General features: G+C 50.3%; 1 protein-coding gene across 1 annotated transcript in view; it reads right to left on the bottom strand.

Annotated features, from left to right (window-relative positions):
• Positions 1 to 9,604, bottom strand: part of Adcy7 (adenylate cyclase 7) — a 56,764-nt gene extending 47,160 nt beyond the window's left edge. Inside the window, exon 1 of the mRNA XM_021169503.2 lies at positions 9,394 to 9,604. The gene's annotated coding sequence lies outside the window, so the exon portion shown is untranslated. The remainder of the gene's footprint in view (positions 1 to 9,393) is intronic.
• Positions 9,605 to 13,317: the final 3,713 nt, after the last annotated feature.

Below are 13,317 nucleotides of genomic sequence, written 5' to 3'. Positions count from 1 at the left end.
CTGCCTCTGCCTCTGCCTCTGCCTCTGCCTCTGCCTCTGCCTCTGCCTCTGCCTCTGCCTCTGCCTCTGCCTCTGCCTCTGCCTCTGCCTCTGCTCTGCCTCCTGAGCACCCAGGCACCTACAGCACAAGCAGTGGTGTCCACCTCAGGATTGTTTGTTTTTCCTGGTAGAGCACTTGAAAGTCCCCATAAGCACGGCATGCATATTATGAACAGTAATCACTGTACTGGGCCGTTGCTCTCTTGAATAAAGTGTTCCATCTAATCAAGAGGCCTGCTGCCCACTCCTTACTTCTGAGTTTGATTATTTTGTACCTCACAAAGGTGAACGTGGGCAGTATTTGTGCTTCTTGGCCTTTCCTGACTATTGTCAATAATAAAATGTCTTCCTTTTATAGGCTACATAGTACTTCATGGAATAACTATGTAACAAATATTTCCACCATGTATCTGCTGATGGGACCAGAGGCTGCCTCTGTGCCTCCCAATGGTAGATGGAGTGGCTACAGACATGGGAGTGTTGATAGTGTCTCTTTAGCAAACCGATTTCAAGGGTTTTGGCTACATACCCAGTGCTGGGTCATGTGTTAGCTCTGCTCCTAGTTTCTTGAGATGCCTCCTCTTGGTTTGCAGTAATGGCCACACTGACTCCATTTCCACCAGCACTGTACAAGGGTTTCCTGTCTCCACAGACAGCCAACAGTCGTCTGTCATCGTTTTGCTAATAGCCATTCTGACAGGCGTGACGTAGCCTCTCCTTGTGGTTTTGCCTGTATGCTTTCCTGATGACTAACGAGCATATCGGTGTGTGTCCGTTGTCCACTGGTAGCCTCGTGTCTGTGCATGCCCTTTGCCCATTTTAAATAAGGCTCCTTAGTTTCTTGCTATTATTTTACTATCTCATATAGTTCAGACATTAACCCCTTCTTAGATGTTCAAATATTTCCTAGTTCTCACACCATTTCTTTTCATGGCTGCCTCCTTGCCCATGCATAACCTGAGATTAAAATCCAGATTTCCCAGCCCCCCTCCCTTTCTCTCTCTTCTTCAAGAAGTTTTGAAGTTCTGTAGTCTCAGGTTTTATGCCTCTTGATCTTTGGGCTGTGTGTGTGTGTGTGTGTGTGTGTGTGTGTGTGTGTGTGTGTCTTACCGCCTAATTTCATACTCATAGTTTTCGCTGTCCTTGTCCCTTTGTGTTTTCTTGGCATCTGGCTGGAACCAGGCATAATACACAGCTTCACTGCTGGGCGTTCCCTATCCAGTTCCGCTATGCTATCACCATACTCTTAATTTCATACGTTTTGTGGCATAGTTTAAAACCAAGACATGATGCATCTTCAGCCTGAGTCTTTTTGCTTGAGATAGCTTTGGCTATTTGGGGTCACTTGTGGTTGTACATCAATTTTGCAGTAATTTTTTCCTATTTCCATGAAAACTGTTGTTGGAATTTTTATAGAGGTTCTACTCAATCTGGGGTGATTTGAACATTTTAACAGTATGAACCCTTCCAATCCATGAACATGGGATATATGTCCATCTATTTTTTGGTTCGGTTTCTTTCATCAGTCCTTGATACACCAGATAAAGTCTGCAGAGCTTTTGTCTCCTTTATAAATGTATTGCTAAGACTCTCCTGGGCTGTGATGCTGTTACAGTGGGATTTATTTCTTCTCTGGCTAGGTCCCTGTGAGTGTGTAGAAACACCGCATGCCGGGCGGGGTGGCACTCGCCTTTAATCCCAGCACTCAGAATGCAGAGGCAGGCGGATTTCTGAGTTTGAGGCCAGCCTGGTCTACAGAGCGAGTTCCAGGACAGCCAGGGCTATACAGAGAAACCCTGTCTCAAAACAAAAAACAAAAAACAAGAAACAAGAAACAAAACACTGCTGATTGTGGTGTGTGTGGAGTCTGCACCCTAAAATAAATTTACTGCATTCCTTTATCAGTGCGAACAGATTTGAGGGTCATGTGTGTGTTCCAGAATTATTATCTGTTTGTAAAACAGAACAGACTCCAACTTCTACGGATGAAGTGATCCGTTGTCTGGAAGGGGAAGTGTGTGGGTGGAGATGACTCGAGGCTAGCCGGGCAATGTAGGCTGGGGATGAGTCTTTTGCACACGCTCATTTGTCCTTAATGAAATGGTAAAACATCCCCATCAGAGCTCTGGTGCCTGTTGGCTCATCCCAGTGACTTGTAGCACCTTCTACAGGTGAGGAATGTGTGGTCCTGACAGGGATGGTGGCTCAATGGGACCTCAGCCAGTGTGCCTTGCTCCCAACGGGAGGGAAGACAGACCAACATAGCCTCCCCCCAGCCTTCGAGACTGTCTTTCTGGAAGTATATAGTAGGTTGCATAGCCTCTGCCTCTCCATCACCTGTCAATCAGAGCACTCCTCCCCCCACCCCCCATACTTCACCTCATCTGTTGGGCTCAGATTACAGGTTCCAGTCCTAACAGCATCTCATGCCTGTCCTGGCAGAGCCCTCTCTAAGGAGCTCCTTCTCCCTGTCTCAGCCTCCAACCACAAAGGAGCTTACCAGGTAGCAGAAAGCACTCAGAGCCTGCAATGTCCACACCCCAGATGTAGCTTAACATAAACCAGTGTTTGTCTGCAGCCACTGCTGTGTCAAGAAAGGGACCCATTTTAGCTTAGCCTAAAAAGTGTTTCCCACTACATGCAAGGATATGGTTGCTGGCTGTTTGAGCAGAGGGTGGTTTGAAGCGATAGTTTAACATTTAAGCGTACAGGCTGCTCTCAAAGAGGATCTGTGTTCCCTTCTCCACATACATGTTGGCCACCCACAACCACCTGTAACTCCGGCTCCAGCGGATCCAATACCTCATGCCCCTTGCCTCTGCGGGTACCTGCACTCACATGCATATGGCACCCTCTCACACCACCACCACCACATATACATGAACATAAATAAAAATACAAATTTGAAAAATATTGGGAACACTCTTAAGGTCCAGCTGCAGGGCTCAGGAAAACCAGTAAACTCCCCTGGTTGAATGCTGGTCTGTCTGAAAACCCTTAGTCTCCAGTCCCCAATGCCACAAAGAGCAGGCTCATGGGGCCTTCTTCTTTAAGAGCAGTCAGGAAATCTCTGCTGCTCTTTTTTGTATTGGAGACTGAACCCAGAGCCCCACACGTGCCAGGCAAGCACTCTGCCTCTGAATTACATCCCCAACCCTGCTTTTGATTATTCTGTTTGATCTGTGTGTGTGCGTGTGTGTGTGTACATGTTCATGTACGGGACCACATATGTGCTAGCTGTCATTTCATGCATGCACATGTGCCCCTATGTGAGGCTTATTGGCACTAAGACGCCGTCCAAAGTCATGTTCTCACCTTATTATTATTTTTTTTTGAGACAGGCTTTCCCACTGAACATGGAGGTCACCAACTTGGCTAGACAGGCTGGCTAGCCTACCCTGAGACTATCTTCCAAGCAAGCTTTGGCATTACAAGTGTGTGTCCCTGCACCTGGGTTTTTATGTAGGAGCTAGAGATCCAATCACAACCTCATACTTGCCCGGCAAGCACTTTGCTGACAAAGCTTGCTCTCTAGGCTCACCCTCACCTTTTAAGTCAAGACAGGGTCTCACTAAGTTGCTCAGACTTTTCTGAAACCTGCCCTATAGTCCAAGCTGCCCTTGAACTTGTGGTCCTCCTGCCTCAATCTATGGAGTGTAGCCAGGACAGGACAAGTCTGTGTGTGTGTGTGTGTGTGTGTGTGTGTGTGTGTGTACATACATGCATGCACTCATGGGTACAAACTCCAAAGGTTAAGAAATAGGCTGAAAAGACATATCCCAGTATCCAATGCTCTTCTTTAAAAAGAAAAGACCCAATCCCTGCATGCTAGTGCACACCTGTAATCCTAGCACTTGGGGAGACTGAGGCAGGAGGATCAAGAGTTCAAGACTAGCCGGGCGTGGTGCCACACGCCTTTAATCCCAGCACTGGGGAGGCAGAGGCAGGTGGATTTATGAGTTTGAGGCCAGCCTGGTCTACAGAGTGAGTTCTAGGACAGCCAGGGCTATACAGAGGAATCCTGTCTTGAAACAAACAAACAAACAAAAGAACCCAAAAAAAACAAAACAACAACAAAAAAAAGAGTTCAAGACTAACTTGGGATACATATCAAGACCCTGTCTCAAAACCCACCCCCAAAAAGAGGGGAGCAAAATGTGGCTGTAGGGGTTCATTCCCACATTATCACTGTAGTTTCTGACTTTTTATTTCAATAATCAAGTTGGGATGTTTCCAGAAGTTAGTAATGAAAGCCAACCCAAGATAAGGACCATGATACAAAGCCTTCCGGCCGGAAGGCAGAAGGTGCTCTCACATCCACTAATCACAACTGTGGCCTGGTTAAAGACTCCTGAGGGTCATAAAACCAGTTTCCCTGTCTGTCACACCAACTGAAGCCCCTCTCCATCTTCACAGGGCCTGGTCCCTCTTCTGTGAGGTAGAAACTGCAGTGCACATGCATAGGGTCACATACACCATGCCTGTGGCCACTACTCCTCCCACGAGCTCCTCTCCTGCCTAAAGACCCTGTCCCCAGGCTTTTAGACCAGCTATGTCCAAAGCCATTCTATCCTCATTGGCAGAATGGTCCTTGAAGGAGGCCCCAGATGTATGTGTCCCCATTTTACAGAGAATAACCCAGAAGCTCAGAAAAGAAGTGGCTACTTCCTTTATAAGCCAAGGTAAGGCAGAAACTACATGGGCCCTCTGTAAGCACCAGCCCCACCCACCCCTGGTCAAAAGAGAAAATGGTAGTTTTGTATAAAGTTGTGTAGCAATCGATCCAAAAAAAAAAAAAACCTAAGCACTCCTGGGCTCCTACTGTGGATGCCCTGGAGTCTGCACTGTGGACCTGAGCAAACTAAGCGACCTCTCTGGCGTTTGACGGCTGTGACCTGCTTGCAACACCGAGAACTAAGACCTGCCTCTCCATGGGCGTGGTGGTGCACGCCTTTAATCCCAGCACTTGGGAGGCAGAGGCAGGCGGATTTCTGAGTTCGAGGTCAGCCTGGTCTACAGAGTGAGTTCCAGGACAGCTGGGCTACACAGAGAAACCCTGTCTTGAAAAACCAAAAAAAAAAAAAAAAAGACCTGCCTCTCAAGTTATTTTGACAGTGAGACAGGACATACTTGGGGTGTGTTGAAATAAGGAGAATAAAAATTTCAGGAAAGTCTTAAAGAATTCTATACTCTTTCTGCTGATTTGTATAGTTGACCTGTTTTCCTTATTGTCTGTCTGTATAGATCTCTTTAATAGTTGTGTGTGTATACCTGTGTGTGTGCGCATGTGTGAGCATGTGTAAGTGTGTGTATGCTTGTGTGTATACCTGTGTGTGTGTGCTTGTGTGTGTACCTGTGTGTGTGTGTGTGCATGCACATACAAGAGAAAGTGAGACTGTGTGTGTGTATGCATCCAAGAATGTGTGTGAGTGTGTATATGAGAGTGTGTGTAAACCTGTGTGTGCATGCTTTTGTGTGTGCATGTGAGCTTGTATGTGAGCATAAGAGTATATGAGTGCATGTGTGTGTCTCTGTGTCTGTGTGTGTGTGCGCATGCACATATGCATGAGAGCACATGTGTGAGTGTATGTGTGTGCACGTGTGTGATTTTTGTGGTGCTAGGATGGAACCCAGGGCTTGGTGCAGGAACCCAGGACAAATGCCCCACCATCCATCACACGGTTCTTATCATAAAACATCCGTATCTCATTTCCAGTACGCTGCTGTCATAGCCTTTCCAGCTTTCTCAGTCCCGGGCTCCCACGCTGCAGCTTACTCTCAGGTCTCTTTCCTAACCTTCAGCCGGAGCTGGTCCATGGCCTTTAATTCTTACCCTCTCCATTTTACAGACGAAAAGCCTAGCTCAGAGAGATTGCTTGCCCAGAGTCACACTACAAGAAAAGAGGAGTGGGGGACTAAGCACAAGGAGGTACCCCTCAGGGCTGTACACTTCTCTCCAGGCCTCAGTGTGTCAACAGCAGCCTCCGTTGTAAGTAGCTGAGACCGGGCTCCCTCTGCAGCAGGTGGCAGCTGTGCACAGCCATCTCACTTAGCAGGTGGCCATTAAGAAGAACCTTTCTGTGCATGCTACCTGGGGTCCTGCTCAGCTCCCACACTTGGCTGGCTATGGCCCTGGCCATGTGCCACCTCCTCATTCTGTGTCCCCAATTAGCCATTGGAAGATCAACACTGTCCTCAGGCAGAGAAGACTTCCACTGGGACAGAGGTACCTGTCTTTTCTTGTTTGGATGTGAGGGATATGGGGATGCGGTGGGTACATACATGTATATGTAAAGGTCAGAAGTCAAACATATTTGTCCACTTCTCAGAAACCATCTTGTTTCTTAAAACAGACTTTCCCATTGCCCTGGAGCTCGGTAGTTAGGCAAGACTGAATGGCTGGCAAACCCCAGGGATCTGTCTCTCTCTGTCCCTCTTGTGCTGGCTTTACAAGTGTGTGTGTGACATCACTCAGCTTTTTGGTGTGGTGTGGTTTGTTACTGTTTTGTTTTGGTTTGGTTTTTTGTTTTTTTAGATGAGGTCTGTCAGACAGGAGGTGGTGGAGCACCTTTAATTCCAGCACTTGGGAGACAGAGGCAGATGAATCTCTGAGTTCAAGGCCAGCCTAATCTACAGAGCAGAAACCTTCATGAAAAACTGAGAGGGGGTGGGGTGGGGCTCAACATAGCCCTGCTGGGTCTGGAACTCCTCTGTAGACCGGGCTGACCCAGAATACAGAGATCCACCTGCCTCTGCCACTCGAGTGTGCCACCACACCTGACCCATCCAGCTTTTCTAGTTCTGGGGATTAAACTTGGGCCATCATGTGCAAGTGCTTTACTGACTGGGCTATCTCGAAAGCCCTTGCCTTTTCTCTTCCTAGAACAGCAACAGCAGTCCAGGCCACTATGTTCAAAAGGCAAAAGAGGATAAACACTCCAGAGACAGTGCCTAAATTCCCAAGAGCTCCAGATCGTTTGCCTGACCCACAGACCAGCCAGGCTGATGATGACACCATCTCTGAAGCCAGGACCTGAAGGCTTTCCAAAACAGGCTAGAGATGCGCAAGCCAGAGGGGGAGAAACTCCAGAGCAAAGGCTGGGGGGTGAGGGGGTGGGGACAGGGAAGTAGACATAACTGCAGAGCATATAGGGAGGTTCAGCCTGAAGCATCCTGGGAGAACAGCAGGAGTCACTGGGCTGAGCCTACACTTAATTCAGCTGTCTTAGAGGGGGACTGTGAGCCAGCGCCCAGTGGACAGGGCAAGGGAGTCACCCCAGAACCTAAACCAGACCCCCACTCATCCTTCTGGGGACCAGGAAGCACTGGCTCTCAAACAAAAGCTGTCACTAAGCTTGCCACCTCCACCCTTGGCCTACTGTCCCCAGGAAGGAAATCTGCTGACCCTCAGTTATCTCGCCATCTGCCCTCTGTCCAGCCTCCCCTCAGCAGGGGACACAGCACACATCCCAGACCCTGCTCTGCATAGCGGACCCTCAGGCTGGGCCTTCTGCCTGTGTCCCAGGTCTTTTTGTTGGGACCAAAACACCTCATGACCTCACCATAGGGAGCTCCAGCAGATGCCCAGCTTCATGCAAAGCCAAGTGTTACATGCCCAGGATTGCTGTAGAGAACTCACCAGAATGAACATAGAAGGAAAAAGATTGGCCTCTCCTCCCCTACTGTGACGTTTTGAAAACACCGCCTAAATCAGATAAATGACATCAACGAACTTCTCCAAAGATTCCTCTACAAAGATCACACTCCACAGATAAGCCAGGCTGCAGTGTGGACACAGGGGGCAAGGACAAACCACCCCTACCTTCCCTATCATCCAGTGGCCTCTGGAGGGCAGGACCACCTGAGACTAGCTTAACTCACCCACCTGCCCTGCTGGTAGGACCAGTAGAGTGACTGAGGTTCCTTTAGGAAGGGGACATAGGCCAACCCCCTATGCCCAGTCACTAAAGAGGGGCATCCAAGAACAGAGATGCAGTGCATAGAAGGTACCAGAAGGGTGAGGTGGCCAGGCAGGCATTGGACAAGCAATATGGCCTTTCTCCCCTCAGGTGATCTCAGCCCTATTGGAGACTCTGCCTTTGGGCATGGGAGTTCGGTTCACAGGTCAGACACGCCAGCATCACGTCAGAACTAGAAGAGAAGGCCAGAAGACTAGGCCTTACTCCTAGCTTCACTTGCCTTGACCCTGGAATGTCAGCCTTCCCGACTGTCAGTGGGGCCGCTGAGTCCAGCCTTCCCTAACTCAGGGTACATTGGTACAAGGCATGTCCAGGACCCTTTGGTATTGGAGAACTCAGCCTCCCTCAGGCCTCCTCTGTAGAAGGCCCCAGAAGATAATCCACTCCCCAAATCCCAAGGACATAGAACCCCAAGATGACCCAGTACCTGAGGACCCTCTCTCTATTCAGTACCACAGGAGATGGCTCTGAGATACCTGTCCACACAGACAATGACCCAACTCACTCAGGGGAGGCTGCCTGCCAGTCTGCGTAGGCCCAGCAGCTGCTTCCGAGTGAGCTTGTCTCCTCACAGATCTAGGGACTGACCTTCCTTGTCCAACCAAACTCCAAGTCACCAATGTACGCTATGAGGCCCTGGCCACTTGTAAAAGCAGCATCAGCTCCAACAGTTCCCTTGTCTGCGAGCCTAAAGCTGGCTGCCCAGCCAGTCCCCTGGGCCACTTCGCTGGCTAGGCAGCCCTACTGGTTGTATCCTATCCTCCATCCAGCATCTCGGGGCTCTGGTCCTATTCTTTCTCCAGCTTTAGCTCTGGGTTGGGCCTCTTTAGGAGAGCAGCTACCCTGAGAAAGGCATCCAAGCGCTAGCCAGATCCTCAGCACCTTGCTATTTCCTTCCGGTGGAAGGCATGCGGAGCCAGTGGGGGTCCCCACTCGGCTCACAGCGAACCCCAACCTTTTCGCAGGGTTGAGGGGCCCAGCTTTCTGATGGCTCCAGCTGGGTGATGGCTCTTCATGAGCGTGTCCCTTAGTCACTCTAAGCAGATCACCTAGACCCCTAGCTAGCCCCCCAGCCACAGAGCAGATATTCCCTGCCACCAAGAGCCAAGGGAGGGGTATGAGGCAACCGGTATCCCGGTGGTCCAGAGCCTCGCGCCTCCCGCCTCTCCCCCGGGCTGGGAAGAAAGCTTCAGAGAGAGGGGAAGCGCAGATCGGAGGCGGCCTGCCTGGATCCCGCGCCCGGGTCGGAGAAGCGCGGGCGGAGCCTCCCATGACCCACTCTGTGTGTCCTGTCCCGCGGGATCGGAGGCAAGGACCCCCACAACCACTCCCGTCGCCCGTGCCCAGGGGCGTCCTGGCCCGCGCTCGCACTCACCTGCCGCCACCGCCGAGGGCCCGGGCGCTCTGGAGTTCCCGCCCGCGAGCGCGAGAGCCGGGGCGCCCCCAGCTGGTCACACTGACCGTGCGGGGCGCGGGCTGGGGATCTCGGGAACGTCCCCACACGGTCCCCGCGTAGCCGCCTCAGACCCTGTCACCTGCGGCACTGGGCCATCTCCGGTATCCCTGAGGCTGCAGGAGGGAGCCACGCCCGCAGCCTTAGGTTACCAGCCAGACCTCATCTCCGGGTTCCCAAAGTACCTCTCCCACGTGGTTCACGGCGCCCAGCCCATTCCCACCTCCGAGGAGACCAGAGAGTGATGTCTCAGCGGCTTTCCTCCAGATCTCGCCTGCCCTCTGGCCACGCCCCTGTTTCTGGAAGGCTCCAGGCTGCAACCCATGCTTTCCCGCTAAAGGAAGATGCTCCAACCTCAATCTCCTAGGACCGTTTGAGGCGAGAACCACCCATCCATCTGTCCTACAGGCACAACTCTACTGACCTGAAGGACAAAGCCAGCAAAATAAAGTAGGTGTATAACTTCGTAGTGACCCCTATAACCTGGGGTGGGGCACCAGAGTTGGAAAGAGAAGAAAATCTGCTCTGCTTCTGAGGCTGGTCTTGTAAACAAGAAGGTGCTACTCTGAGCCACCATCAAGTCTGCTCAGTAGGTCATCCAGCTGTGAACCCTTCCCAAGCCTGCTGTCCCCGCATCCTTGTGTCTGTGAAAGGCTTTTCACGCTGATGGAACTGCCCATTTGCTGTGTACATTCTTTTTTTTTTTTTTTTCAGAGTCAACACAGCACAGCCTTGGTGGGATCTGCGCGGTCCTGGAACAAAAAGAGGGGCGGGGCCTGTCTGGTCTCCTGGGACCAGGCACCCTTCTTATAGAAGAGAGAAGAGACTCCAGTAGGTCACAAGTCCACTTCCCTTAGTAGTCCTGCAACCCAACTCAGAGATGGCTCTGTTGGAATCATCTGGAAGGTGTAAACTGACTTGCATTCCAGGTGACCTGAGGTCCCAGCTAAGGCTCATACTGCAACCTTCTGCAAGTCTACCCAGCCTCCCTGAGATTGGCCAGGCATTGCTTTTTGGCCATGCCACAGTGACATGGCCAAGGTGACACTTGCTATCTAGACTGGAGTCTGCTGGTTTCCTCACAGTGATGGTATGTATATGCTTGGCCCAGAGAGTGGCACTAGTAGAAGGTGTGGCCTTGTTGCAGTAGGTGTGTCACTGTGGGCCTGGGCTTTAAGACTCTCATCCTAGTTGCCTGGAAGTCAGTCTTCCACTAGCAGCCTTCAGATGAAGATGTAGAACTCTCAGCTCTGCCTGTACCATGTCTGCTTGAATGCTACCATGCTCTCTCTCATCTTGATGATCATGGACTGAACCTCTGAATCTGTAAGCCAGCCCCAGTTAAATGTTGTCCTTTTTAAGACTTGACTTGGCCATGCTGTCTGTTCACAGCAGTAAAATCCTAACTAAGATACTCACTAAGAGCCCTGGCCTAGGTTCCCAAGAGATGAGCCCATGACAGTGGTCAGATGACAGCCCCCATCAGAACCTTAGCAGTTCCACTGTATCAACAGAAGCTGGAATACAGGGAGCCCTCCTAATTGGTCCCAGAACTCTATGGGGGGGGGGAGGGATGACTTGGTGCAGAGGTGGCATATCCTCTGGCCTTTCTAAGCAGACTGCAAGGAGTCCATCACTCTTTTGGTAGGATGGGAATGACACAATGACTTAGGTCTCTGTCATTTTACGTCATTATCACACAGGCCTGTGACCAGTCTGACAGCAGACGGGAAATCAGAGCTGGAGAATGGGATCTCAACAGGACACGCCGCCAACCCACATGGCACTGTCACAATCCTTACCTCTCCTGTGGACATCCCTATGGCAGCCCGATGGGACACACTAACCCCAGTCGGTAATTATGTTCAAGCAGTGACCAACACTAGAGTCTCCCAAAAGTACAGTGGAGGCAGTCACTGAGTGAGGCAGGTCTGAGTTTCTTACTCAGCACAGTAAGGGCTTGGAGTGCTTGACTTTCTAAGGTTTTTTTTAAAGGCTTTTTTTTTTTAAAGAATTGTTTATTTTATGTATAGGCGTACACTATAGCTGTCTTCAGAAGAGGGTATTGGATCCTGCTACAGATGGGTTGTGAGCCACCATGTGGTTGCTGGGAATTGGACTCAGGACCTCTGGAAGATCAAATGCTCTTAACCGCCAAGCCATCTCTCCAGCCCCCAATTAGTTCAGGTGTAAGGGTGTGTTACCTGCATGTTCATCTGTACACCGGGTATGCAGTACTTGGAGAGGCCAGAAGAGGTGTCAGGCCTCCTGGAACTGCTGTGTGGGTTCTGGGAATAGAACCCTGGTCCTTTGAAAGAGCACCAAGTGCTCTTAACCACTGAGCCATCTCTCCAGCCCCTGTGTATGAGTGTTTCGCCTCATCTATGTATGTGCCTGCAAAAGTTAGAATTGAGAGCTGCCATGTGGGTTCTGAAAACCAAACTTGGGTAGTCTGCAAGAGCAGGAGGAGGAAGAATAAGGAGGGGAAAAGAAAGAAAAGAGAAAGGGTCTCTCACTGAGCCTGAATTTATGTTTGGCTAGAGTAGCTGGCCACTGAACTCTTAAGTGTCCATTTGTCTCCATCACCTCCACCTCCAGTGCTGTAGTTACGGGGTGCACATCACAGCTGTGTATATGCCTGGCTGTGTGGTCTGGGGAAGGGCTGTCGGGAGGCGGAAGGCTGAATGGGGAAACCCTGTCTATGCAGGTTTTACATAATCCTCTGTGCAGCTGTTTAATAATGCAGCTGCCTGGGGGCGGGGGGAGGGTCACCCACACTCTCGTAAGTAACCCTGTGGTTTGCCAGGCTGTGCCAGACAGGGTTGTTCTTTTGGACTTGTTAGCACTCTATCTGGGACGAGTAGAACTTGTTCATGTCTGGAGTTGGAGAGAGAGCTCAATGGGTAGAGTACTGGTGACTCTTGTGAAGGACCCACGTTCAGTTCCTAGCACCTATATAGAGCTCACAACTGTTGATGTCTTCAAATTCCAGGGGATCTGACACTGTCTGCAGGCACCAGACATTCACATGGTGCATATACATACATGTAAGCAAAACACCCAAACATATAAGTCTTTATTTTACATATATGAGTACACGTAGCTGTCTTCAGACACACCAGAAGAGGGCATCGGATCCCATTACAGATGGTTGTGAGCCACCATGTGGTTGTTGGGAATTGAACTCAGGACCTCTGGAAGAGCAGTTGATGCTCTTAACTGCTAAGCCATCTCTCCAGCCCCCCATAAATAAACGAAGAAGAAGAAGAAAAAGAAGAAGAAGAAGAAGAAGAGGAAGAGGAAGGAGGAGGAGGAGGAGGAGGAGGAGAAATTTGTCTTCTCAAGAAAAGTTAACCAAACACCCACAAGCTCATGTTTGGGACATTGTTTTTAGGAGTCTGTGAGGCCTGCCTGGCAGAAGTGAGGTACAGGAGGTGAGCCTCCGAAGGTTATATCCACTCTGATTCTAGTCTTGCCTGAGTTTTCTGCTTCCTGATCCCCCACCACCAAGTGAGCAGTTTCTTCCACCATGCCTGGTGGACTGAAGTCATGGGCCACAACAACCCTGTCCCCCTGTCTGTCAGGTACTTACTTGGCCATAGCAACGAGAAAAGTGACACATCTGTCTAGGCGATGGGTACTGAGAAGTGGGGCTGCTGGTGTGGTAAAGCTGACCACAGGTTTCATCAGCCTTCAGACTCAGTTTCTGGAAAGGTTTGGTGCTGACAGATAAAGCAAGCTGTAAGCAGAGCTTAGCAGGCCATTTTTTTTTTCATCAGCCTTCAGACTCAGTTTCTGGAAAGGTTTGGTGTTGACGGATAAAGCAAGCTATAAGTAGAGCTTAAC

Source organism: Mus caroli, chromosome 8, assembly GCF_900094665.2.
Source record: "Mus caroli chromosome 8, CAROLI_EIJ_v1.1, whole genome shotgun sequence".
NCBI classification, from domain to species: Eukaryota; Metazoa; Chordata; class Mammalia; order Rodentia; family Muridae; genus Mus; species Mus caroli.
This window is presented reverse-complemented; position numbering and strand designations above follow the sequence as displayed.